At 40.7% G+C, this 25208-nt stretch overlaps 14 non-coding genes across 14 annotated transcripts; 7 read left to right on the forward strand and 7 right to left on the reverse strand.

Annotated features, from left to right (window-relative positions):
- The first annotated feature begins 183 nt into the window (after window positions 1-183).
- Window positions 184-255, forward strand: trnah-gug (transfer RNA histidin (anticodon GUG)). Its single transcript has one exon. It is a non-coding gene; the product is annotated as a tRNA-His (tRNA).
- A 7045-nt stretch (window positions 256-7300) lies between these two features.
- trnah-gug (transfer RNA histidin (anticodon GUG)) lies at window positions 7301-7372 on the forward strand. Its single transcript has one exon. It is a non-coding gene; the product is annotated as a tRNA-His (tRNA).
- A 1124-nt stretch (window positions 7373-8496) lies between these two features.
- Window positions 8497-8568, reverse strand: trnae-uuc (transfer RNA glutamic acid (anticodon UUC)). Its single transcript has one exon. It is a non-coding gene; the product is annotated as a tRNA-Glu (tRNA).
- A 1680-nt stretch (window positions 8569-10248) lies between these two features.
- trnah-gug (transfer RNA histidin (anticodon GUG)) lies at window positions 10249-10320 on the forward strand. The gene has a single exon. It is a non-coding gene; the product is annotated as a tRNA-His (tRNA).
- A 1125-nt stretch (window positions 10321-11445) lies between these two features.
- trnae-uuc (transfer RNA glutamic acid (anticodon UUC)) lies at window positions 11446-11517 on the reverse strand. The gene has a single exon. It is a non-coding gene; the product is annotated as a tRNA-Glu (tRNA).
- A 3156-nt stretch (window positions 11518-14673) lies between these two features.
- On the forward strand, window positions 14674-14745 carry trnah-gug (transfer RNA histidin (anticodon GUG)). The gene has a single exon. It is a non-coding gene; the product is annotated as a tRNA-His (tRNA).
- Window positions 14746-16148: 1403 nt separating this feature from the next.
- Window positions 16149-16220, forward strand: trnah-gug (transfer RNA histidin (anticodon GUG)). The gene has a single exon. It is a non-coding gene; the product is annotated as a tRNA-His (tRNA).
- Window positions 16221-18819: 2599 nt separating this feature from the next.
- trnae-uuc (transfer RNA glutamic acid (anticodon UUC)) lies at window positions 18820-18891 on the reverse strand. The gene has a single exon. It is a non-coding gene; the product is annotated as a tRNA-Glu (tRNA).
- Window positions 18892-19097: 206 nt separating this feature from the next.
- Window positions 19098-19169, forward strand: trnah-gug (transfer RNA histidin (anticodon GUG)). Its single transcript has one exon. It is a non-coding gene; the product is annotated as a tRNA-His (tRNA).
- Window positions 19170-20294: 1125 nt separating this feature from the next.
- trnae-uuc (transfer RNA glutamic acid (anticodon UUC)) lies at window positions 20295-20366 on the reverse strand. The gene has a single exon. It is a non-coding gene; the product is annotated as a tRNA-Glu (tRNA).
- Window positions 20367-21769: 1403 nt separating this feature from the next.
- On the reverse strand, window positions 21770-21841 carry trnae-uuc (transfer RNA glutamic acid (anticodon UUC)). The gene has a single exon. It is a non-coding gene; the product is annotated as a tRNA-Glu (tRNA).
- Window positions 21842-22047: 206 nt separating this feature from the next.
- Window positions 22048-22119, forward strand: trnah-gug (transfer RNA histidin (anticodon GUG)). The gene has a single exon. It is a non-coding gene; the product is annotated as a tRNA-His (tRNA).
- Window positions 22120-23123: 1004 nt separating this feature from the next.
- On the reverse strand, window positions 23124-23195 carry trnae-uuc (transfer RNA glutamic acid (anticodon UUC)). Its single transcript has one exon. It is a non-coding gene; the product is annotated as a tRNA-Glu (tRNA).
- A 1402-nt stretch (window positions 23196-24597) lies between these two features.
- trnae-uuc (transfer RNA glutamic acid (anticodon UUC)) lies at window positions 24598-24669 on the reverse strand. The gene has a single exon. It is a non-coding gene; the product is annotated as a tRNA-Glu (tRNA).
- Window positions 24670-25208: the final 539 nt, after the last annotated feature.

The following is a 25208-nucleotide window of genomic DNA, read 5'->3' on the forward strand; positions in this document are numbered from 1 at the left end:
CGGGAGCTGTTTTCAGCATCACGTCGGTCTTAGAAAACATAGGCCTACATCACACAACACTGCGCCACCCAAGCAATAACACCTTAACTAGTATACTTATAAAATGAGTAATAAAGTAAGTAATACTACATATTCTTGTTACACTGACAACTTAGGAAAAGCTGAATATCACCTCGGTAGCTCGCCGTGATCGTATAGTGGTTAGTACTTTGCGTTGTGGCCGCAACAATCCCGGTTCGAATCCGGGTCACGGCAGGAGAAATCCTGACACGGCAGAGGGCTGTATTCTTCTCATCATTGCATGCAAGTCAAGTTCATATTTATATCAACACAGTCACAGATACATCAGAAAATATAGAAGACTAATCATAACTTTGGAAATGTAATATTTTGTGGATTATATCAATACATTAATAAGTTTCATCGCTTTTAAAGTATCTACATATTATTGATTGGTCGTAGAACCCAGTCGCAGGGGGGGAAACCCAACAATAAAACAAGAAGGCTCAGGGTTGGGTCATGTGACAGTATACACATTGATCAGTACATTATGGGTTTTGTATAGCGGACACTGAAAACTGTCCAATGAGAGCACTGGGTTTGCTAATCGGTGTCCCGCCAAGTAGTAGAATATAGCAGTATATGAAAAGTACCCGGGTGACATACTGCTTCCGTTTCGTAAACGAAGTATGGGAGTACTGGACACTTTTCAACCGCATAAAAGGCCACGAAACACTATGAAATTTCCATGAAATCCGATTGCATGTAATTCGAAAGCGTTCGATTTAGTTGGATTTCATTAAATGCGTGAAATCTATGGGCTCAAATTAGCGCCATAAGTATCGTATTCAAAATGTATAGAATTGTAAACAAAAAAAATGTATCGAAAGCAAAAAAAATCGAGAGCAAGACTTTTTCATGAAAACAGTTGGGTTATTCTTCCTGATTGGGTCAGGATGAACCGTCACTCAAACCTGCTGGACCAATGGAGACCCAGGATCCACGCCTCCCTGTAAATTCCGCCCACACGACAAAACAGACAAAACTCGTAATGAGAATAAATCAATCGAAAGCAAAGAAACTGGCGGCGAAAGCAAAGATCACAGCATCGCAAGCAAAGACAGGGACTGCAGGTGAGTTTTACATAGGTTTGCTAATGACACTAAGTCTCTGTCTGGCATTCACGTTGTTGGAAGGGAATAATACTAATAATAACATTTCAAAGGTTATTTTGTGGAATCTGTGATGAAATTGTGTCCTTTGATTGTCCAGTAAGACAATCCACGTGAATTGGAATATAGAGTACAAGTCATGATTCACTGATTCAAACGAAATCGTCCATGAGAATGAACGTGTGTTACACTTAAAGACAGTGCTTTCCCATACCGGGAGTCGAACCCAGGCCACCTGGGTGAAAACCAGGAATCCTAAACGCTAGACCATATGGGTTCTTGACAACACTCAAACAGTGTCGGGAGCTGTTTTCAGCATCACGTCGGTCTTAGAAAACATAGGCCTACATCACACAACACTGCGCCACCCAAGCAATAACACCTTAACTAGTATACTTATAAAATGAGTAATAAAGTAAGTAATACTACATATTCTTGTTACACTGAGAACTTAGGAAAAGCTGAATATCACCTCGGTAGCTCGCCGTGATCGTATAGAGGTTAGTACTTTGCGTTGTGGCCGCAACAACCCCGGTTCCAATCTGGGTCACGGCAGGAGAAATCCTGACACGGCAGAGGGCTGTATTCTTCTCATCATTGCATGCAAGTGAAGTTCATATTTATATCAACACAGTCACAGATACATCAGAAAATATAGAAGACTAATCATAACTTTGGAAATGTAATATTTTGTGGATTATATCAATACATTAATAAGTTTCATCGCTTTTAAAGTATCTACATATTATTGATTGGTCGTAGAACCCAGTCGCAGGGGGGGAAACCCAACAATAAAACAAGAAGGCTCAGGGTTGGGTCATGTGACAGTATACACATTGATCAGTACATTATGGGTTTTGTATAGCGGACACTGAAAACTGTCCAATGAGAGCACTGGGTTTGCTAATCGGTGTCCCGCCAAGTAGTAGAATATAGCAGTATATGAAAAGTACCCGGGTGACATACTGCTTCCGTTTAGTAAACGAAGTATGGGAGTACTGGACACTTTTCAACCGCATAAAAGGCCACGAAACACTATGAAATTTCCATGAAATCCGATTGCATGTAATTCGAAAGCGTTCGATTTAGTTGGATTTCATGAAATGCGTGAAATCTATGGGCTCAAATTAGCGCCATAAGTATCGTATTCAAAATGTATAGAATTGTAAACAAAAAAAATGTATCGAAAGCAAAAAAAATCGAGAGCAAGACTTTTTCATGAAAACAGTTGGGTTATTCTTCCTGATTGGGTCAGGATGAACCGTCACTCAAACCTGCTGGACCAATGGAGACCCAGGATCCACGCCTCCCTGTAAATTCCGCCCACACGACAAAACAGACAAAACTCGTAATGAGAATAAATCAATCGAAAGCAAAGAAACTGGCGGCGAAAGCAAAGATCACAGCATCGCAAGCAAAGACAGGGACTGCAGGTGAGTTTTACATAGGTTTGCTAATGACACTAAGTCTCTGTCTGGCATTCACGTTGTTGGAAGGGAATAATACTAATAATAACATTTCAAAGGTTATTTTGTGGAATCTGTGATTAAATTGTGTCCTTTGATTGTCCAGTAAGACAATCCACGTGAATTGGAATATAGAGTACAAGTCATGATTCACTGATTCAAACGAAATCGTCCATGAGAATGAACGTGTGTTACACTTAAAGACAGTGCTTTCCCATACCGGGAGTCGAACCCAGGCCACCTGGGTGAAAACCAGGAATCCTAAACGCTAGACCATATGGGTTCTTGACAACACTCAAACAGTGTCGGGAGCTGTTTTCAGCATCACGTCGGTCTTAGAAAACATAGGCCTACATCACACAACACTGCGCCACCCAAGCAATAACACCTTAACTAGTATACTTATAAAATGAGTAATAAAGTAAGTAATACTACATATTCTTGTTACACTGACAACTTAGGAAAAGCTGAATATCACCACGGTAGCTCGCCGTGATCGTATAGTGGTTAGTACTTTGCGTTGTGGCCGCAACAACCCCGGTTCGAATCCGGGTCAAGGCAGGAGGATTCCTGACACGGCAGAGGGCAGTGTTCTTCTCATCAATGCATGCAAGTGAACTTCATATTTATATCAACACGGTCACAGATACATCAGAAAATATAGAAGACTAATCATAACTTTGCAAATGTAATATTTTGTGGATTATATCATTACATTAATAAGTTTCATCGCTTTTAAAGTATCTACATATTATTGATTGGTCGTAGAACCCAGTCGCAGGGGGGGAAACCCAACAATAAAACAAGAAGGCTCAGGGTTGGGTCATGTGACAGTATACACATTGATCAGTACATTATGGGTTTTGTATAGCGGACACTGAAAACTGTCCAATGAGAGCACTGGGTTTGCTAATCGGTGTCCCGCCAAGTAGTAGAATATAGCAGTATATGAAAAGTACCCGGGTGACATACTGCTTCCGTTTCGTAAACGAAGTATGGGAGTACTGGACACTTTTCAACCGCATAAAAGGCCACGAAACACTATGAAATTTCCATGAAATCCGATTGCATGTAATTCGAAAGCGTCGATTTACTTGGATTTCATGAAATGCGTGAAATCTATGGGCTCAAATTAGCGCCATAAGTATCGTATTCAAAATGTATAGAATTGTAAACAAAAAAAATGTATCGAAAGCAAAAAAAAACGAGAGCAAAACTTTTTCATGAAAACAGTTGGGTTTTTCTTCCTGATTGGGTCAGGGTGAACCGTCACTCAAACCTGCTGGACCAATGGAGACCCAGGATCCACGCCTCCCTGTAAATTCCGCCCTCACGACAAAACAGAAAAAACTCGTAATGAGAATAAATCAATCGAAAGCAAAGAAACTGGCGGCGAAAGCAAAGAATACAGCATCGCAAGCAAAGACAGGGACTGCAGGTGAGTTTTGCATAGGTTTGCTAATGACACTAAGTCTATGTCTGGCATTCACGTTGTTGGAAGGGAATAATACTAATAATAACATTTCAAAGGTTATTTTGTGGAATCTGTGATGAAATTGTGTCCTTTGATTGTCCAGTAAGAAAATCCACGTGAATTGGAATATAGAGTACAAGTCATAGTGGGTGACTGATTCAAACAAAATCATCCATGAGAATGAACGTGTGTCACACTTAAAGACAGTGCTTTCCCATACCGGGAGTCGATGCCGGTCCACCTGGGTGAAAACCAGAAATCCTAACCGCTAGACCATATGGGATCTTGACAACACTCAAAGAGTGTCGGGAGCTGTTTTCAGCATCACGTCGGTCTTAGAAAACATAGGCCTACATCACACAACACTGCGCCACCCAAGCAATAACACCTTAACTAGTATACTTATAAAATGAGTAATAAAGTAAGTAATACTACATATTCTTGTTACACTGACAACTTAGGAAAAGCTGAATATCACCTCGGTAGCTCGCCGTGATCGTATAGTGGTTAGTACTTTGCGTTGTGGCCGCAACAACCCCGGTTTGAATCCGTGTCACGGCAGGAGAAATCCTGACACGGCAGAGGGCTGTATTCTTCTCATCATTGCAAGCAAGTGAAGTTCAAATTTACACTCACCTAAAGGATTATTAGGAACACCATACTAATACTGTGTTTGACCCCCTTTCGCCTTCAGAACTGCCTTAATTCTACGTGGCATTGATTCAACAAGGTGCTGAAAGCATTCTTTAGAAATGTTGGCCCATATTGATAGGATAGCATCTTGCAGTTAATGGAGATTTGTGGGATGCACATCCAGGGCACGAAGCTCCCGTTCCACCACATCCCAAAGATGCTCTATTGGGTTGAGATCTGGTGACTGTGGGGGCCAGTTTAGTACAGTGAACTCATTGTCATGTTCAAGAAACCAATTTGAAATGATTCGACCTTTGTGAAATGGTGCATTATCCTGCTGGAAGTAGCCATCAGAGGATGGGTACATGGTGGTCATAAAGGGATGGACATGGTCAGAAACAATGCTCAGGTAGGCCATGGCATTTAAACGATGCCCAATTGGCACTAAGGGGCCTAAAGTGTGCCAAGAAAAAATCCCCCACACCATTACATCACCACCACCAGCCTCTGCACAGTGGTAACAAGGCATGATGGATCCATGTTCTCATTCTGTTTACGCCAAATTCTGACTCTACCATCTGAATGTCTCAACAGAAATCGAGATTCATCAGACCAGGCAACATTTTTCCAGTCTTCAACTGTCCAATTTTGGTGAGCTTGTGCAAATTGTAGCCTCTTTTTCCTATTTGTAGTGGAGATGAGTGGTACCCGGTGGGGTCTTCTGCTGTTGTAGCCCATCCGCCTCAAGGTTGTACGTGTTGTGGCTTCACAAATGCTTTGCTGCATACCTCGGTTGTAATGAGTGGTTATTTCAGTCAAAGTTGCTCTTCTATCAGCTTGAATCAGTCGTCCCATTCTCCTCTGACCTCTAGCATCAACAAGGCATTTTCGCCCACAGGACTGCCGCATACTGGATGTTTTTCCCTTTTCACACCATTCTTTGTAAACCCTAGAAATGGTTGTGCGTGAAAATCCCAGTAACTGAGCAGATTGTGAAATACTCAGACCGGCCCGTCTGGCACCAACAACCATGCCACGCTCAAAATTGCTTAAATCACCTTTCTTTCCCATTCAGACATTCAGTTTGGAGTTCAGGAGATTGTCTTGACCAGGACCACACCCCTAAATGCATTGAAGCAACTGCCATGTGATTGGTTGGTTAGATAATTGCATTAATGAGAAATTGAACAGGTGTTCCTAATAATCCTTTAGGTGAGTGTATATCAACACAATCACAGATACATCAGAAAATATAGAAGACTAGTCATAACTTTGCAAATGTTATATTTTGTGGATTATATCAATACATTAATAAGTTTCATCGCTTTTAAAGTATCTACATATTATTGATTGGTCGTAGAACCCAGTCGCAGGGGGGGAAACCCAACAATAAAACAAGAAGGCTCAGGGTTGGGTTATGTGACAGTATACACATTGATCAGTACATTATGGGTATTGTATAGCGGACACTGAAAACTGTCCAATGAGAGCACTGGGTTTGCTAATCGGTGTCCCGCCAAGTAGTAGAATATAGCAGTAAATGAAAAGAACCAGGGTGACATACAGCTTCCGTTTCGTAACGAAGTATGTGAGTACTGGACACTTTTCAACCGCATAAAAGGCCACGAAACACTTTGAAATTTCCATGAAATCCGATTGCATGCAATTCGAAAGCGTTCGATTTAGTTGGATTTCATGAAATGCGTGAAATCTATGGGCTTAAATTAGCGCCATAAGTATCGTATTCAAAATGTATAGAATTGTAAACAAAAAAAATGTATCGAAAGCAAACAAAATCGAGAGCAAAACTTTTTCATGAAAACAGTTGGGTTATTCTTCCTGATTGGGTCAGGATGAACCGTCACTCAAACCTGCTGGACCAATGGAGACCCAGGATCCACGCCTTCCTGTAAATTCCGCCCTCACGACAAAACAGACAAAACTCGTAATGAGAATAAATCAATCGAAAGCAAAGAAACTGGCGGCGAAAGCAAAGATCACAGCATCGCAAGCAAAGACAGGGACTGCAGGTGAGTTTTGCATAGGTTTGCTAATGACACTAAGTCTCTGTCTGGCATTAACGTTGTTGGGAGGGAATAATACTAATAATAACATTTCAAAGGTTATTTTGTGGAATCTGTGATAAAATTGTGTCCTTTGATTGTCCAGTAAGACAATCCACGTGAATTGGAATATAGAGTACAAGTCATAGTGGGTGACTGATTCAAACAAAATCATCCAAGAAAATCAATGTGTGTTACAGTTAAAGACAGTGCTTTCCCGTACCGGGAGTTGAACTCGGGCCACCTGGGTGAAAACAAGGAAACCTAACCGCTAGACCATATGGGATCTTGACAACACTCAAACAGTGTCGGGAGCTGTTTTCAGCATCACGTTGGTCTTAGAAAACATAGGCCTACATCACACAACACTGCGCCACCCAAGCAATAACACCTTAACTAGTATACTTATAAAATGAATAATAAAGTAAGTAATACTACATATTCTTGTTACACTGATAACTTAGGAAAAGTTGAATATCACCTCGGTAGCTTGCCGTGATCGTATAGTGGTTAGTACTTTGCGTTGTGGCCGCAACAACCCCGGTTCGAATCCGGGTCACGGCAGGAGAATTCCTGACAGGGCAGAGGGCTGTATTGTTCTCATCATTGCATGCAAGTGAAGTTCATATTTATATCAACACGGTCACAGATACATCAGAAAATATAGAAGACTAATCATAACTTTGCAAATGTTGTATTTTGTGGATTATATCAATACATTAATAAGTTTCATCGCTTTTAAAGTATCTACATATTATTGATTGGTCGTAGAACCCAGTCGCAGGGGGGGAAACCCAACAATAAAACAAGAAGGCTCAGGGTTGGGTTATGTGACAGTATACACATTGATCAGTACATTATGGGTATTGTATAGCGGACACTGAAAACTGTCCAATGAGAGCACTGGGTTTGCTAATCGGTGTCCCGCCAAGTAGTAGAATATAGCAGTAAATGAAAAGAACCAGGGTGACATACAGCTTCCGTTTCGTAACGAAGTATGTGAGTACTGGACACTTTTCAACCGCATAAAAGGCCACGAAACACTTTGAAATTTCCATGAAATCCGATTGCATGCAATTCGAAAGCGTTCGATTTAGTTGGATTTCATGAAATGCGTGAAATCTATGGGCTTAAATTAGCGCCATAAGTATCGTATTCAAAATGTATAGAATTGTAAACAAAAAAAATGTATCAAAAGCAAAACAAAACGAGAGCAAAACTTTTTCATGAAAACAGTAGGGTTTTTCTTCCTGATTGGGTCAGGGTGAACCGTCACTCAAACCTGCTGGACCAATGGAGACCCAGGATCCACGCCTCCCTGTAAATTCCGCCCTCACGACAAAACAGACAAAACTCGTAATGAGAATAAATCAATCGAAAGCAAAGAAACTGGCGGCGAAAGCAAAGATCACAGCATCGCAAGCAAAGACAGGGACTGCAGGTGAGTTTTGCATAGGTTTGCTAATGACACTAAGTCTCTGTCTGGCATTAACGTTGTTGGAAGGGAATAATACTAATAATAACATTTCAAAGGTTATTTTGTGGAATCTGTGATGAAATTGTGTCCTTTGATTGTCCAGTAAGACAATCCACGTGAATTGGAATATAGAGTACAAGTCATAGTGGGTGACTGATTCAATCAAAATCATCCAAGAAAATCAACGTGTGTTACACTTAAAGACAGTGCTTTCCCATACCGGGAGTTGAACTCGGGCCACCTGGGTGAAAACCAGGAATCCTAACCGCTAGACCATATGGGATCTTAACAACACTCAAACAGTGTCAGCAGCTGTTTTCAGCATCACGTCGGTCTTAGAAAACATAGGCCTACATCACACAACACTGCGCCACCCAAGCAATAACACCTTAACTAGTATACTTATAAAATGAGTAATAAAGTAAGTAATACTACATATTCTTGTTACACTGACAACTTAGGAAAAGCTAAATATCACCTCGGTAGCTCGCCTTGATCGTATAGTGGTTAGTACTTTGCGTTGTGGCCGCAACAACCCCGGTTCGAATCCGGGTCACGGCAGGAGAATTCCTGACAGGGCAGAGGGCTGTATTGTTCTCATCATTGCATGCAAGTGAAGTTCATATTTATATCAACACGGTCACAGATACATCAGAAAATATAGAAGACTAATCATAACTTTGCAAATGTTATATTTTGTGGATTATATCAATACATTAATAAGTTTCATCGCTTTTAAAGTATCTACATATTATTGATTGGTCGTAGAACCCAGTCGCAGGGGGGGAAACCCAACAATAAAACAGGAAGGCTCAGGGTTGGGTTATGTGACAGTATACACATTGATCAGTACATTATGGGTATTGTATAGCGGACACTGAAAACTGTCCAATGAGAGCACTGGGTTTGCTAATCGGTGTCCCGCCAAGTAGTAGAATATAGCAGTAAATGAAAAGTACCAGGGTTACATACAGCTTCCGTTTCGTAACGAAGTATGTGAGTACTGGACACTTTTCAACCGCATAAAAGGCCACGAAACACTTTGAAATTTCCATGAAATCCGATTGCATGCAATTCGAAAGCGTTCGATTTAGTTGGATTTCATGAAATGCGTGAAATCTATGGGCTCAAATTAGCGCCATAAGTATCGTATTCAAAATGTATAGAATTGTAAACAAAAAAAATGTATCGAAAGCAAAAAAAATCGAGAGCAAAACTTTTTCATGAAAACAGTTGGGTTATTCTTCCTGATTGGGTCAGGATGAACCGTCACTCAAACCTGCTGGACCAATGGAGACCCAGGATCCACGCCTTCCTGTAAATTCCGCCCTCACGACAAAACAGACAAAACTCGTAATGAGAATAAATCAATCAAAAGCAAAGAAACTGGCGGCGATAGCAAATATCACACCATCGCAAGCAAAGACAGGGACTGCAGGTGAATTTTACATAGGTTTGCTAATGATACTAAGTCTCTGTCTGGCATTCACGTTGTTGGAAGGGAATAATACTAATAATAACATTTCAAAGGTTATTTTGTGGAATCTGTGATGAAATTGTGTCCTTTGATTGTCCAGTAAGACAATCCACGTGAATTGGAATATAGAGTACAAGTCATAGTGGGTGACTGATTCAAACAAAATCATCCAAGAAAATCAACGTGTGTTACACTTAAAGACAGTGCTTTCCCGTACCAGGAGTTGAACTCGGGCCACCTGGGTGAAAACAAGGAAACTTAACCGCTAGACCATATGGGATCTTGACAACACTCAAACAGTGTCGGGAGCTGTTTTCAGCATCACGTTGGTCTTAGAAAACATAGGCCTACATCACACAACACTGCGCCACCCAAGCAATAACACCTTAACTAGTATACTTATAAAATGAGTAATAAAGTAAGTAATACTACATATTCTTGTTACACTGACAACTTAGGAAAAGCTGAATATCACCTCGGTAGCTCGCCGTGATCGTATAGTGGTTAGTACTTTGCGTTGTGGCCGCAACAACCCCGGTTCGAATCCGGGTCACGGCAGGAGAAATCCTGACACGGCAGAGGGCTGTATTGTTCTCATCATTGCAAGCAAGTGAAGTTCAAATTTATATCAACACAGTCACAGATACATCAGAAAATATAGAAGACTAATCATAACTTTGGAAATGTAATATTTTGTGGATTATATCAATACATTAATAAGTTTCATCGCTTTTAAAGTATCTACATATTATTGATTGGTCGTAGAACCCAGTCGCAGGGGGGGGAAACCCAACAATAAAACAAGAAGGCTCAGGGTTGGGTCATGTGACAGTATACACATTGATCAGTACATTATGGGTTTTGTATAGCGGACACTGAAAACTGTCCAATGAGAGCACTGGGTTTGCTAATCGGTGTCCCGCCAAGTAGTAGAATATAGCAGTAAATGAAAAGAACCAGGGTGACATACAGCTTCCGTTTCGTAACGAAGTATGTGAGTACTGGACACTTTTCAACCGCATAAAAGGCCACGAAACACTTTGAAATTTCCATGAAATCCGATTGCATGCAATTCGAAAGCGTTCGATTTAGTTGGATTTCATGAAATGCGTGAAATCTATGGGCTTAAATTAGCGCCATAAGTATCGTATTCAAAATGTATAGAATTGTAAACAAAAAAAATGTATCAAAAGCAAAACAAAACGAGAGCAAAACTTTTTCATGAAAACAGTAGGGTTTTTCTTCCTGATTGGGTCAGGGTGAACCGTCACTCAAACCTGCTGGACCAATGGAGACCCAGGATCCACGCCTCCCTGTAAATTCCGCCCTCACGACAAAACAGACAAAACTCGTAATGAGAATAAATCAATCGAAAGCAAAGAAACTGGCGGCGAAAGCAAAGATCACAGCATCGCAAGCAAAGACAGGGACTGCAGGTGAGTTTTGCATAGGTTTGCTAATGACACTAAGTCTCTGTCTGGCATTAACGTTGTTGGAAGGGAATAATACTAATAATAACATTTCAAAGGTTATTTTGTGGAATCTGTGATGAAATTGTGTCCTTTGATTGTCCAGTAAGACAATCCACGTGAATTGGAATATAGAGTACAAGTCATAGTGGGTGACTGATTCAATCAAAATCATCCAAGAAAATCAACGTGTGTTACACTTAAAGACAGTGCTTTCCCATACCGGGAGTTGAACTCGGGCCACCTGGGTGAAAACCAGGAATCCTAACCGCTAGACCATATGGGATCTTAACAACACTCAAACAGTGTCAGCAGCTGTTTTCAGCATCACGTCGGTCTTAGAAAACATAGGCCTACATCACACAACACTGCGCCACCCAAGCAATAACACCTTAACTAGTATACTTATAAAATGAGTAATAAAGTAAGTAATACTACATATTCTTGTTACACTGACAACTTAGGAAAAGCTGAATATCACCTCGGTAGCTCGCCTTGATCGTATAGTGGTTAGTACTTTGCGTTGTGGCCGCAACAACCCCGGTTCGAATCCGGGTCACGGCAGGAGAATTCCTGACAGGGCAGAGGGCTGTATTGTTCTCATCATTGCATGCAAGTGAAGTTCATATTTATATCAACACGGTCACAGATACATCAGAAAATATAGAAGACTAATCATAACTTTGCAAATGTTATATTTTGTGGATTATATCAATACATTAATAAGTTTCATCGCTTTTAAAGTATCTACATATTATTGATTGGTCGTAGAACCCAGTCGCAGGGGGGGAAACCCAACAATAAAACAAGAAGGCTCAGGGTTGGGTTATGTGACAGTATACACATTGATCAGTACATTATGGGTATTGTATAGCGGACACTGAAAACTGTCCAATGAGAGCACTGGGTTTGCTAATCGGTGTCCCGCCAAGTAGTAGAATATAGCAGTAAATGAAAAGTACCAGGGTGACATACAGCTTCCGTTTCGTAACGAAGTATGTGAGTACTGGACACTTTTCAACCGCATAAAAGGCCACGAAACACTTTGAAATTTCCATGAAATCCGATTGCATGCAATTCGAAAGCGTTCGATTTAGTTGGATTTCATGAAATGCGTGAAATCTATGGGCTCAAATTAGCGCCATAAGTATCGTATTCAAAATGTATAGAATTGTAAACAAAAAAAATGTATCGAAAGCAAAAAAAATCGAGAGCAAAACTTTTTCATGAAAACAGTTGGGTTATTCTTCCTGATTGGGTCAGGATGAACCGTCACTCAAACCTGCTGGACCAATGGAGACCCAGGATCCACGCCTTCCTGTAAATTCCGCCCTCACGACAAAACAGACAAAACTCGTAATGAGAATAAATCAATCAAAAGCAAAGAAACTGGCGGCGATAGCAAATATCACACCATCGCAAGCAAAGACAGGGACTGCAGGTGAATTTTACATAGGTTTGCTAATGATACTAAGTCTCTGTCTGGCATTCACGTTGTTGGAAGGGAATAATACTAATAATAACATTTCAAAGGTTATTTTGTGGAATCTGTGATGAAATTGTGTCCTTTGATTGTCCAGTAAGACAATCCACGTGAATTGGAATATAGAGTACAAGTCATAGTGGGTGACTGATTCAAACAAAATCATCCAAGAAAATCAACGTGTGTTACACTTAAAGACAGTGCTTTCCCGTACCAGGAGTTGAACTCGGGCCACCTGGGTGAAAACAAGGAAACTTAACCGCTAGACCATATGGGATCTTGACAACACTCAAACAGTGTCGGGAGCTGTTTTCAGCATCACGTTGGTCTTAGAAAACATAGGCCTACATCACACAACACTGCGCCACCCAAGCAATAACACCTTAACTAGTATACTTATAAAATGAGTAATAAAGTAAGTAATACTACATATTCTTGTTACACTGACAACTTAGTAAAAGCTGAATATCACCTCGGTAGCTCGCCGTGATCGTATAGTGGTTAGTACTTTGCGTTGTGGCCGCAACAACCCCGGTTCGAATCTGGGTCACGGCAGGAGAAATCCTGACACAGCAGAGGGCTGTATTGTTCTCATCATTGCAAGCAAGTGAAGTTCAAATTTATATCAACACAGTCACAGATACATCAGAAAATATAGAAGACTAATCATAACTTTGGAAATGTAATATTTTGTGGATTATATCAATACATTAATAAGTTTCATCGCTTTTAAAGTATCTACATATTATTGATTGGTCGTAGAACCCAGTCGCAGGGGGGGGAAACCCAACAATAAAACAAGAAGGCTCAGGGTTGGGTCATGTGACAGTATACACATTGATCAGTACATTATGGGTTTTGTATAGCGGACACTGAAAACTGTCCAATGAGAGCACTGGGTTTGCTAATCGGTGTCCCGCCAAGTAGTAGAATATAGCAGTATATGAAAAGTACCCGGGTGACATACAGCTTCCGTTTCGTAAACGAAGTATGGGAGTACTGGACACTTTTCAACCGCATAAAAGGCCACGAAACACTATGAAATTTCCATGAAATCTGATTGCATGTAATTCGAAAGCGTTCGATTTAGTTGGATTTCATGAAATGCGTGAAATCTATGGGCTCAAATTAGCGCCATAAGTATCGTATTCAAAATGTATAGAATTGTAAACAAAAAAAATGTATCGAAAGCAAACAAAATCGAGAGCAAAACTTTTTCATGAAAACAGTTGGGTTATTCTTCCTGATTGGGTCAGGATGAACCGTCACTCAAACCTGCTGGACCAATGGAGACCCAGGATCCACGCCTCCCTGTAAATTCCGCCCTCACGACAAAACAGACAAAACTCGTAATGAGAATAAATCAATCGAAAGCAAAGAAACTGGCGGCGATAGCAAATATCACACCATCGCAAGCAAAGACAGGGACTGCAGGTGAATTTTACATAGGTTTGCTAATGACACTAAGTCTCTGTCTGGCATTCACGTTGTTGGAAGGGAATAATACTAATAATAACATTTCAAAGGTTATTTTGTGGAATCTGTGATGAAATTGTGTCCTTTGATTGTCCAGTAAGACAATCCACGTGAATTGGAATATAGAGTACAAGTCATAGTGGGTGACTGATTCAAACAGAATCATCCAAGAAAATCAACGTGTGTTACACTTAAAGACAGTGCTTTCCCGTACCGGGAGTTGAACTCGGGCCACCTGGGTGAAAACAAGGAAACCTAACCGCTAGACCATATGGGATCTTGACAACACTCAAACAGTGTCGGGAGCTGTTTTCAGCATCACGTTGGTCTTAGAAAACATAGGCCTACATCACACAACACTGCGCCACCCAAGCAATAACACCTTAACTAGTATACTTATAAAATGAATAATAAAGTAAGTAATACTACATATTCTTGTTACACTGATAACTTAGGAAAAGTTGAATATCACCTCGGTAGCTTGCCGTGATCGTATAGTGGTTAGTACTTTGCGTTGTGGCCGCAACAACCCTGGTTCGAATCCGGGTCACGGCAGGAGAATTCCTGACAGGGCAGAGGGCTGTATTGTTCTCATCATTGCATGCAAGTGAAGTTCATATTTATATCAACACGGTCACAGATACATCAGAAAATATAGAAGACTAATCATAACTTTGCAAATGTTATATTTTGTGGATTATATCAATACATTAATAAGTTTCATCGCTTTTAAAGTATCTACATATTATTGATTGGTCGTAGAACCCAGTCGCAGGGGGGGAAACCCAACAATAAAACAAGAAGGCTCAGGGTTGGGTCATGTGACAGTATACACATTGATCAGTACATTATGGGTTTTGTATAGCGGACACTGAAAACTGTCCAATGAGAGCACTGGGTTTGCTAATCGGTGTCCCGCCAAGTAGTAGAATATAGCAGTATATGAAAAGTACCCGGGTGACATACAGCTTCCGTTTCGTAAACGAAGTATGGGAGTACTGGACACTTTTCAACCGCATAAAAGGCCACGAAACACTTTGAAATTTCCATGAAATCCGATTGCATGCAATTCGAAAGCGTTCGATTTAGTTGGATTTCATGAAATGCGTGAAATCTATGGGCTCAAATTAGCGCCATAAGTATCGTATTCAAAATGTATAGAATTGTAAACAAAAAAAATGTATCGAAAGCAAAAAAAATCGAGAGCAAAACTTTTTCATGAAAACAGTTGGGTTATTCTTCCTGATTGGGTCAGGATGAACCGTCACTCAAACCTGCTGGACCAATGGAGACCCAGGATCCACGCCTCCCTGTAAATTCCGCCCTCACGACAAAACAGACAAAACTCGTAATGAGAATAAATCAATCGAAAACAAAGAAACTGGCGGCGAAAGCAAAGATCACAGCATCGAATGCAAAGAAAGGGACTGCAGGTGAGTTTTGCATAGGTATGCTAATGACACTAAGTCTCTGTCTGGCATTCACGTTGTTGGAAGGGAATAATACTAATAATAACATTTCAAAGGTTATTTTGTGGAATCTGTGATGAAATTGTGTCCTTTGATTGTCCAGTAAGACAATCCACGTGAATTGGAATATAGAGTACAAGTCACAGTGGGTGACTGATTCAAACAAAATCATCCAAGAAAATCAACGTGTGTTACACTTAAAGACAGTGCTTTCTCGTACCGGGAGTTGAACTCAGGCCACCTGGGTGAAAACAAGGAAACCTAACCGCTAGACCATATGGGATCTTGACAACACTCAAACAGTGTCGGGAGCTGTTTTCAGCATCACGTTGGTCTTAGAAAACATAGGCCTACATCACACAACACTGCGCCACCCAAGCAATAACACCTTAACTAGTATACTTATAAAATGAGTAATAAAGTAAGTAATACTACATATTCTTGTTACACTGACAACTTAGGAAACGCTGAATATCACCTCGGTAGCTCGCCGTGATCGTATAGTGGTTAGTACATTGCGTTGTGGCCGCAACATCCCCGGTTTGAATCCGGGTCACGGCAGGAGAAATCCTGACACGGCAGAGGGCTGTATTCTTCTCATCATTGCATGCATGTGAAGTTCATATTTATATCAACACAGTCACAGATACATCAGAAAATATAGAAGACTAATCATAACTTTGGAAATGTAATATTTTGTGGATTATATCAATACATTAATAAGTTTCATCGCTTTTAAAGTATCTACATATTATTGATTGGTCGTAGAACCCAGTCGCAGGGGGGGAAACCCAACAATAAAACAAGAAGGCTCAGGGTTGGGTCATGTGACAGTATACACATTGATCAGTACATTATGGGTTTTGTATAGCGGACACTGAAAACTGTCCAATGAGAGCACTGGGTTTGCTAATCGGTGTCCTGCCAAGTAGTTTAATATTGCAGTATATGAAAAATACCCGGGTGACATACTACTTCCGTTTCGTAAACGAAGTATGTGAGTACTGGACACTTTTCAACCGCATAAAAGGCCACGAAACACTATGAAATTTCCATGAAATCCGATTGCATGTAATTCGAAAGCTTCGATTTAGTTGGATTTCATGAAATGCGTGAAATCTATGGGCTTAAATTAGCGCCATAAGTATCGTATTCAAAATGTATAGAATTGTAAACAATAAAAATGTATCAAAAGCAAAACAAAACGAGAGCAAAACTTTTTCATGAAAACAGTAGGGTTTTTCTTCCTGATTGGGTTAGGGTGAACCGTCACTCAAACCTGCTGGACCAATGGAGACCCAGGATCCACGCCTCCCTGTAAATTCCGCCCTCACGACAAAACAGACAAAACTCGTAATGAGAATAAATCAATCGAAAGCAAAGAAACTGGCGGCGAAAGCAAAGATCACAGCATCGCAAGCAAAGACAGGGACTGCAGGTGAGTTTTGCATAGGTTTGCTAATGACACTAAGTCTCTGTCTGTCATTAACGTTGTTGGAAGGGAATAATACTAATAATAACATTTCAAAGGTTATTTTGTGGAATGTGTGATGAAATTGTGTCCTTTGATTGTCCAGTAAGACAATCCACGTGAATTGGAATATAGAGTACAAGTCATAGTGGTTGACTGATTCAAACGAAATCGTCCATGAGAATGAACGTGTGTTACACTTAAAGACAGTGCTTTCCCATACCGGTAGTCGAACCCGGGCGACGTGGGTGAAAATCAGGAATCCTAACCGCTAGACCATATGCGATCTTGACAACACTCAAACAGTGTCGGGAGCTGTTTTTAGCATCACGTCGGTCTTAGAAAACATAGGCCTACATCACACAACACTGCGCCACCCAAGCAATAACACCTTAACTAGTATACTTATAAAATGAGTAATAAAGTAAGTAATACTACATATTCTTGTTACACTGACAACTTAGGAAAAGCTGAATATCACCTCGGTAGCTCGCCTTGATCGTATAGTGGTTAGTACTTTGCGTTGTGGCCGCAACAACCCTGGTTCGAATCCGAGTCACGGCAGGAGAAATCTTGACACGGCAGAGGGCTGTGTTCTTCTCATCATTGCATGCAAGTGAAGTATATATTTATATCAACACGGTCACAGATACATCAGAAAATATAGAAGACTAATCATAACTTTGGAAATGTAATACTTTGTGGATTATATCAATACATTAATAAGTTTCATCGCTTTTAAAGTATCTACATATTATTGATTGGTCGTAGAACCCAGTCGCAGGGGGGGAAACCCAACAATAAAACAAGAAGGCTCAGGGTTGGGTCATGTGACAGTATACACATTGATCAGTACATTATGGGTATTGTATAGCGGACACTGAAAACTGTCCAATGAGAGCACTGGGTTTGCTAATCGGTGTCCCGCCAAGTAGTAGAATATAGCAGCAAATGAAAAGTACCAGGGTGACACACTGCTTCCGTTTCGTAAACGAAGTATGGGAGTACTGGACACTTTTCAACCGCATAAAAGGCCACGAAACACTTTGAAATTTCCATGAAATCCGATTGCATGCAATTCGAAAGCGTTCGATTTAGTTGGATTTCATGAAATGCGTGAAATCTATGGGCTCAAATTAGCGCCATAAGTATCGTATTCAAAATGTATAGAATTGTAAACAAAAAAAATGTATCGAAAGCAAAAAAAATCGAGAGCAAAACTTTTTCATGAAAACAGTAGGGTTTTTCCTCCTGATTGGGTCAGGGTGAACCGTCACTCAAACCTGCTGGACCAATGGAGACCCAGGATCCACGCCTCCCTGTAAATTCCGCCCTCACGACAAAACAGACAAAACTCGTAATGAGAATAAATCAATCGAAAGCAAAGAAACTGGCGGCGAAAGCAATGATCACAGCATGGCAAGCAAAGACAGGGACTGCAGGTGAGTTTTGCATAGGTTTGCTAATGACACTAAGTCTCTGTCTGGCATTAACGTTGTTGGAAGGGAATAATACTAATAATAACATTTCAAAGGTTATTTTGTGGAATCTGTGATGAAATTGATTCCTTTGAATGTCCAGTAAGAAAATCCACGTGAATTGGAATATAGAGTACAAGTCATAGTGGGTGACTGATTCAATCAAAATCATCCAAGAGAATCAACGTGTGTTACACTTAAAGACAGTGCTTTCCCATAACGGGAGTCGAACCCAGGCCACCTGGGTGAAAACCAGGAATCCTAACCGCTAGACCATATGGGATCTTAACAGCACTCAAACAGTGTCAGGAGCTGTTTTCAGCATCACGTCGGTCTTAGAAAACATAGGCCTACATCACACAACACTGCGCCACCCAAGCAATAACACCTTAACTAGTATACTTATAAAATGAGTAATAAAGTAAGTTATACTACATATTCTTGTTACACTGACAACTTAGGAAAAGCTGAATATCACCTCGGTAGCTCGCCGTGATCGTATAGTGGTTAGTACTTTGCGTTGTGGCCGCAACAACCCCGGTTCGAATCCGGGTCACGGCAGGAGAAATCCTGACACGGCAGAGGGCTGTATTCTTCTCATCATTGCAAGCAAGTGAAGTTCAAATTTATATCAACACAGTCACAGATACATCAGAAAATATAGAAGACTAATCATAACTTTGGAAATGTAATACTTTGTGGATTATATCAATACATTAATAAGTTTCATCGCTTTTGAAGTATCTACATATTATTGATTGGTCGTAGAACCCAGTCGCAGGGGGGGAAACCCAACAATAAAACAAGAAGGCTCAGGGTTGGGTCATGTGACAGTATACACATTGATCAGTACATTATGGGTTTTGTATAGCGGACACTGAAAACTGTCCAATGAGAGCACTGGGTTTGCTAATCGGTGTCCCGCCAAGTAGTAGAATATAGCAGTATATGAAAAGTACCCGGGTGACATACTGCTTCCGTTTCGTAAACGAAGTATGGGAGTACTGGACACTTTTCAACCGCATAAAAGGCCACGAAACACTATGAAATTTCCATGAAATCCGATTGCATGTATTTCGAAAGCGTTCGATTTAGTTGGATTTCATGAAATGCGTGAAATCTATGGGCTCAAATTAGCGCCATAAGTATCGTATTCAAAATGTATAGAATTGTAAACAAAAAAAATGTATCGAAAGCAAAAAAAATCGAGAGCAAAACTTTTTCATGAAAACAGTTGGGTTATTCTTCCTGATTGGGTCAGGATGAACCGTCACTCAAACCTGCTGGACCAATGGAGACCCAGGATCCACGCCTCCCTGTAAATTCCGCCCACACGACAAAACAGACAAAACTCGTAATGAGAATAAATCAATCGAAAGCAAAGAAACTGGCGGCGAAAGCAAAGATCACAGCATCGCAAGCAAAGACAGGGACTGCAGGTGAGTTTTACATAGGTTTGCTAATGACACTAAGTCTCTGTCTGGCATTCACGTTGTTGGAAGGGAATAATACTAATAATAACATTTCAAAGGTTATTTTGTGGAATCTGTGATGAAATTGTGTCCTTTGATTGTCCAGTAAGACAATACACGTGAATTGGAATATAGAGTACAAGTCATAGTGGGTGACTGATTCAAACGAAATCGTCCATGAGATTGAACGTGTGTTACACTTAAAGACAGTGCTTTCCCATACCAGGAGTCGAACCCAGGCCACCTGGGTGAAAACCAGGAATCCTAACCGCTAGACCATATGGGATCTTGACAACACTCAAACAGTGTCGGGAGCTGTTTTCAGCATCACGTCGGTCTTAGAAAACATAGGCCTACATCACACAACACTGCGCCACCCAAGCAATAACACCTTAACTAGTATACTTATAAAATGAGTAATAAAGTAAGTAATACTACATATTCTTGTTACACTGACAACTTAGGAAACGCTCAATATCACCTCGGTAGCTCGCCGTGATCGTATAGTGGTTAGTACTTTGCGTTGTGGCCGCAACAACCCCGGTTCGAATCCGAGTCACGGCAGGAGAAATCCTGACACGGCAGAGGGCTGTATTCTTCTCATCATTGCATGCAAGTGAAGTTCATATTTATATCAACACAGTCACAGATACATCAGAAAATATAGAAGACTAATCATAACTTTGGAAATGTAATATTTTGTGGATTATATCAATACATTAATAAGTTTCATCGCTTTTAAAGTATCTACATATTATTGATTGGTCGTAGAACCCAGTCGCATGGGGGGGAAACCCAACAATAAAACAAGAAGGCTCAGGGTTGGGTCATGTGACAGTATACACATTGATCAGTACATTATGGGTTTTGTATAGCGGACACTGAAAACTGTCCAATGAGAGCACTGGGTTTGCTCATCGGTGTCCCGCCAAGTAGTAGAATATAGCAGTATATGAATAGTACCCGGGTGACATACTGCTTCCGTTTCGTAAACGAAGTATGGGAGTACTGGACACTTTTCAACCGCATAAAAGGCCACGAAACACTATGAAATTTCCATGAAATCCGATTGCATGTAATTCGAAAGCGTCGATTTTGTTGGATTTCATGAAATGCGTGAAATCTATGGGCTCAAATTAGCGCCATAAGTATCGTATTCAAAATGTATAGAATTGTAAACAAAAAAAATGTATCGAAAGCAAAAAAAATCGAGAGCAAAACTTTTTCATGAAAACAGTTGGGTTATTCTTCCTGATTGGGTCAGGATGAACCGTCACTCAAACCTGCTGGACCAATGGAGACCCAGGATCCACGCCTCCCTGTAAATTCCGCCCACACGACAAAACAGACAAAACTCGTAATGAGAATAAATCAATCGAAAGCAAAGAAACTGGCGGCGAAAGCAAAGATCACAGCATCGCAAGCAAAGACAGGGACTGCAGGTGAGTTTTACATAGGTTTGCTAATGACACTAAATCTCTGTCTGGCATTCACGTTGTTGGAAGGGAATAATACTAATAATAACATTTCAAAGGTTATTTTGTGGAATCTGTGATGAAATTGTGTCCTTTGATTGTCCAGTAAGACAATCCACGTGAATTGGAATATAGAGTACAAGTCATAGTGGGTGACTGATTCAGTCAAAATCATCCAAGAGAATCAACGTGTGTTACACTTAAAGACTGTGCTTTCCCATACCGGGAGTCGAACCCGGGCCACCTGGGTGAAAACCAGGAATCCTAACCGCTAGACCATATGGGATCTTGAAAACACTCAAACAGTGTCGGGAGCTGTTTTCAGCATCACGTCGGTCTTAGAAAACATAGGCCTACATCACACAACACTGCGCCACCCAAGCAATAACACCTTAACTAGTATACTTATAAAATGAGTAATAAAGTAAGTAATACTACATATTCTTGTTACACTGACAACTTAGGAAAAGCTGAATATCACCTCGGTAGCTCGCCGTGATCGTATAGTGGTTAGTACTTTGCGTTGTGGCCGCAACAACCCCGGTTCGAATCCGGGTCACGGCAGGAGAAATCCTGACACGGCAGAGGGCTGTGTTCTTCTCATCATTGCATGCAAGTGAAGTTCATATTTATATCAACACAGTCACAGATACATCAGAAAATATAGAAGACTAATCATAACTTTGCAAATGTAATATTTTGTGGATTATATCAATACATTAATAAGTTTCATCGCTTTTAAAGTATCTACATATTATTGATTGGTCGTAGAACCCAGTCGCAGGGGGGGAAACCCAACAATAAAACAAGAAGGCTCAGGGTTGGGTCATGTGACAGTATACACATTGATCAGTACATTATGGGTATTGTATAGCGGACACTGAAAACTGTCCAATGAGAGCACTGGGTTTGCTCATCGGTGTCCCGCCAAGTAGTAGAATATAGCAGTATATGAAAAGTACCCGGGTGACATACTGCTTCCGTTTCGTAAACGAAGTATGGGAGTACTGGACACTTTTCAACCGCATAAAAGGCCACGAAACACTATGAAATTTCCATGAAATCCGATTGCATGAATTCGAAAGCGTTCGATTTAGTTGGATTTCATGAAAACAGTTGGGTTATTCTTCCTGATTGGGTCAGGATGAACCGTCACTCAAACCTGCTGGACCAATGGAGACCCAGGATCCACGCCTCCCTGTAAATTCCGCCCACACGACAAAACAGACAAAACTCGTAATGAGAATAAATCAATCGAAAGCAAAGAAACTGGCGGCGAAAGCAAAGATCACAGCATCGCAAGCAAAGACAGGGACTGCAGGTGAGTTTTACATAGGTTTGCTAATGACACTAAATCTCTGTCTGGCATTCACGTTGTTGGAAGGGAATAATACTAATAATAACATTTCAAAGGTTATTTTGTGGAATCTGTGATGAAATTGTGTCCTTTGATTGTCCAGTAAGACAATCCACGTGAATTGGAATATAGAGTACAAGTCATAGTGGGTGACTGATTCAGTCAAAATCATCCAAGAGAATCAACGTGTGTTACACTTAAAGACTGTGCTTTCACATACCGGGAGTCGAACCCGGGCCACCTGGGTGAAAACCAGGAATCCTAACCGCTAGACCATATGGGATCTTGAAAACACTCAAACAGTGTCGGGAGCTGTTTTCAGCATCACGTCGGTCTTAGAAAACATAGGCCTACATCACACAACACTGCGCCACCCAAGCAATAACACCTTAACTAGTATACTTATAAAATGAGTAATAAAGTAAGTAATACTACATATTCTTGTTACACTGACAACTTAGGAAAAGCTGAATATCACCTCGGTAGTTCGCCGTGCTCGTATAGTGGTTAGTACTTTGCGTTGTGGCCGCAACAACCCCGGTTCGAATCCGGGTCACGGCAGGAGAAATCCTGACACGGCAGAGGGCTGTGTTCTTCTCATCATTGCATGCAAGTGAAGTTCATATTTATATCAACACAGTCACAGATACATCAGAAAATATAGAAGACTAATCATAACTTTGGAAATGTAATATTTTGTGGATTATATCAATACATTAATAAGTTTCATCGCTTTTAAAGTATCTACATATTATTGATTGGTCGTAGAACCCAGTCGCAGGGGGGGAAACCCAACAATAAAACAAGAAGGCTCAGGGTTGGGTCATGTGACAGTATACACATTGATCAGTACATTATGGATTTTGTATAGCGGACACTGAAAACTGTCCAATGAGAGCACTGGGTTTGCTCATCGGTGTCCCGCCAAGTAGTAGAATATAGCAGTATATGAAAAGTACCCGGGTGACATACTGCTTCCGTTTCGTAAACGAAGTATGGGAGTACTGGACACTTTTCAACCGCATAAAAGGCCACGAAACACTATGAAATTTCCATGAAATCCGATTGCATGTAATTCGAAAGCGTCGATTTAGTTGGATTTCATGAAATGCGTGAAATCTATGGGCTCAAATTAGCTCCATAAGTATCGTATTCAAAATGTATAGAATTGTAAACAAAAAAAATGTATCGAAAGCAAAAAAAAACGAGAGCAAAACTTTTTCATGAAAACAGTAGGGTTATTCTTCCTGATTGGGTCAGGATGAACCGTCACTCAAACCTGCTGGACCAATGGAGACCCAGGATCCACGCCTCCCTGTAAATTCCGCCCACACGACAAAACAGACAAAACTCGTAATGAGAATAAATCAATCGAAAGCAAAGAAACTGGCGGCGAACGCAAAGATCACAGCATCGCAAGCAAAGACAGGGACTGCAGGTGAGTTTTACATAGGTTTGCTAATGACACTAAGTCTCTGTCTGGCATTCACGTTGTTGGAAGGGAATAATACTAATAATAACATTTCAAAGGTTATATTGTGGAATCTGTGATGAAATTGTGTCCTTTGATTGTCCAGTAAGACAATCCACGTGAATTGGAATATAGAGTACAAGTCATAGTGGGTGACTGATTCAGTCAAAATCATCCAAGAGAATCAACGTGTGTTACACTTAAAGACTGTGCTTTCCCATACCGGGAGTCGAACCCGGGCCACCTGGGTGAAAACCAGGAATCCTAACCGCTAGACCATATGGGATCTTGACAACACTCAAACAGTGTCGGGAGCTGTTTTCAGCATCACGTCGGTCTTAGAAAACATAGGCCTACATCACACAACACTGCGCCACCCAAGCAATAACACCTTAACTAGTATACTTATAAAATGAGTAATAAAGTAAGTAATACTACATATTCTTGTTACACTGACAACTTAGGAAAAGCTGAATATCACCTTGGTAGCTCGCCGTGATCGTATAGTGGTTAGTACTTTGCGTTGTGGCCGCAACAACCCCGGTTCCAATCCGGGTCACGGCAGGAGAAATCCTGACACGGCAGAGGGCTGTATTCTTCTCATCATTGCATGCAAGTGAAGTTCATATTTATATCAACACAGTCACAGATACATCAGAAAATATAGAAGACTAATCATAACTTTGGAAATGTAATATTTTGTGGATTATATCAATACATTAATAAGTTTCATCGCTTTTAAAGTATCTACATATTATTGATTGGTCGTAGAACCCAGTCGCAGGGGGGGAAACCCAACAATAAAACAAGAAGGCTCAGGGTTGG

This window comes from Amia ocellicauda, chromosome 7, assembly GCF_036373705.1.
Source record: "Amia ocellicauda isolate fAmiCal2 chromosome 7, fAmiCal2.hap1, whole genome shotgun sequence".
Taxonomy (NCBI): domain Eukaryota; kingdom Metazoa; phylum Chordata; class Actinopteri; order Amiiformes; family Amiidae; genus Amia; species Amia ocellicauda.